The following is a 2,445-nucleotide window of genomic DNA, read 5'->3' as shown; positions in this document are numbered from 1 at the left end:
AACTCCGTCGGACACCACGCTAACTCCGCCGGACCTCCGGACTTGCTTACGAATAGACACTTACGTACTGGTTCCGATTCCCTTTCTGTTCCCTGCCGGGGCCCATATGGCTTTCTGAGCGTCTACCCTATCTCCACTGGAATGTCCGTTTTCCCATATCAGTGCCTGGCGCCACTTACATCACTTCTCCACTTAGCGTCAGTATTCCGCCACCTCCAATCGGACCTCCACCTCTGATTCGGACTTAGGGGACACCGGCTTCTTAGTATATAAACCCCCGGACTTAGTGCGGTGTTCCTCAGTTCGGATATCTCGTTACCTTACGCTCCGTTTGTACTCTATCAGTCATCTTACTCTAATCTACTCTCCCTGTCTCCGTCCATTCTCTGCCGACCTCCGTCCGATCTCCGTCCGATCTCCGTCCGATCTCCGCCCGACCTCCGACTTTAAAATCGAGGACACCGTCGGGACCCTCAGGGCGTTGCCAATGGCTTGGCCGAAGTCCTCTCCCCGTGTCTGCCCAGCTCTGACCCTGAACTCCGGAACTCCGGCGGCACAGTCTTAACAGTATATCTGAACTCAACCTGAGATCCCAATGTCCGACTCCGATGACACCTTCAGAGGCTTCACGGTTCCCAACCCGCCTTGGACTTCCTCTCCGGAATCCCCGACCCGAACCTGCGTCGCGGCCCAGCCCTTGCCAACCACTCCGAATCTGTCCTCCGTCCCTCTTCCCCGACATTCCCCGAACAACCCTTTCGTCGTCCCCGCGCCCACAAGGCCACCCTCAGCCAATCCCCCGAGAAGTCCGGCCGGGAACCCGACAATGACCCCACCAGCAGTGTCGACTCCGACCGCGGACTTAGCGCAGGCCATAGGCCTCCTGGCCCGGACGCTCCAGATTCCGGCCGCCGCTAACTTCAATCAGACAGCAACGTCCTCGGAATGGAACAATGTCCGCAACCCGGACCAATTCGACGGGTCGGAGCCCACCAAGCTCCGGTCGTTCTTCACCCAGCTGGAGTTGGTCTTCAAGGCCCGGCCTCAGACTTTCAACACGGATGAGAAGAAGGTCACCTACGTGATCTCCTTCCTCAAGGGCACCGCTCTCCAGTGGTTTGAACCCTACCTCCTAGAGAACTCCTCCGGGATGCCTCCAGTGTTCATGTCGGACTATGAGGTGTTCCAAGAGGAACTCCGGACGAACTTCGGACCTTATGACACCACCTGTGCCACGGAACACAAACTAGAGAATCTCCGTATGACGGATAACCAGCGGATTGCCAAGTACATCACCCAGTTCAGCCACCTCGCTATGCAAGTCCACTGGGGCCACGACGCTCTCCATTACCAGTTCTACCACGGACTTTCAGATCGGCTCAAGGACCGCATCTCTGAGATAGGAAAACCCGACAACCTCTCGGACCTCCGTATTCTCACCCAGAGCCTGGACCACCGGTACTGGGAGTGGAAAGCTGAGCGCAACCGCGAAACTCCCGGTTCATCCAAATCTGGCTCCAAATCCGGCTCTGGGTCTAATCACTCTGAACCCCGCTCATCCTCAAACTCCCAGACGACTCCCCGCGCACCCCAGAAGTCCTCCAACGGCAAGTACAGCAACTCCGGCTCCACCCCGAAGTCCAACTCGAAACTGAAGTCCGCGGAAAAGTCCACCCTGAAGCCATACGCGGACAAGCTCGGTAAGGATAGGAAACTCACTCCGGAGGAACGACAACGCCGTCTGGCAGGAAACCTCTGCCTCTTCTGCGGAGGAGCCGGACACTCTGCGAGTGCTTGCCCCAGGAAGACAACTCCGTCGACGAAGGGCAGAGCAGCCCAAGCCAAGCCAACTCCGAGTGCTGAAACCCCGGCTCCGGAAGGGACAAAAAACTAGTCCGCAGTTCCCCCAACTCCGTGCCTGGTGGGAACTGCGTTGACGGCGCCGGCACGGAGACCCAAGTCCGTCTTAACGCATCCGCTCTTTCCGACCCCTCTTCCCTTATTGTCGATCTGTACTCTGAATCCTCTCCGAAGCCATTCAAGGCCCTGATCAATAGCGGTTCCACTCATTGTTTCTTAGACTCCGAATTTGTTGATACTATTGGACTTCCGTCCCGCTCCGTTTCTCCGATCGCTCTCCGGTTATTCGACGAGACTTCCAACCAGGTAATTACCCCAAAAGTTTCACTCGCTCTGCAGTTTCCCTCCGGGAAAATCATGTCCGTAGACTTCTACGTCACTCCGCTCGACAAATCCGTCTCCGCCGTTCTGGGATACAGCTAACTCTCCGCCTACAATCCGTTGATTGACTGGAAGAAGCACAGCATCCGATTCCGGACCGCGCCGATGGTGCGTCCTTCCGTCTCTGTATCCGATGAATCCGAACTCCGGTCTCCGCCTCCAGCACCTCTGGAACCTCCGTCTTCGTCCTCTGCTCTGCAGGTC

Source organism: Dichomitus squalens (assembly GCF_000275845.1).
Source record: "Dichomitus squalens LYAD-421 SS1 unplaced genomic scaffold DICSQscaffold_48, whole genome shotgun sequence".
NCBI lineage: Eukaryota > Fungi > Basidiomycota > Agaricomycetes > Polyporales > Polyporaceae > Dichomitus > Dichomitus squalens.
The sequence above is the reverse complement of the archived record's forward strand: the minus strand, read 5'-3'. Positions refer to the sequence as shown.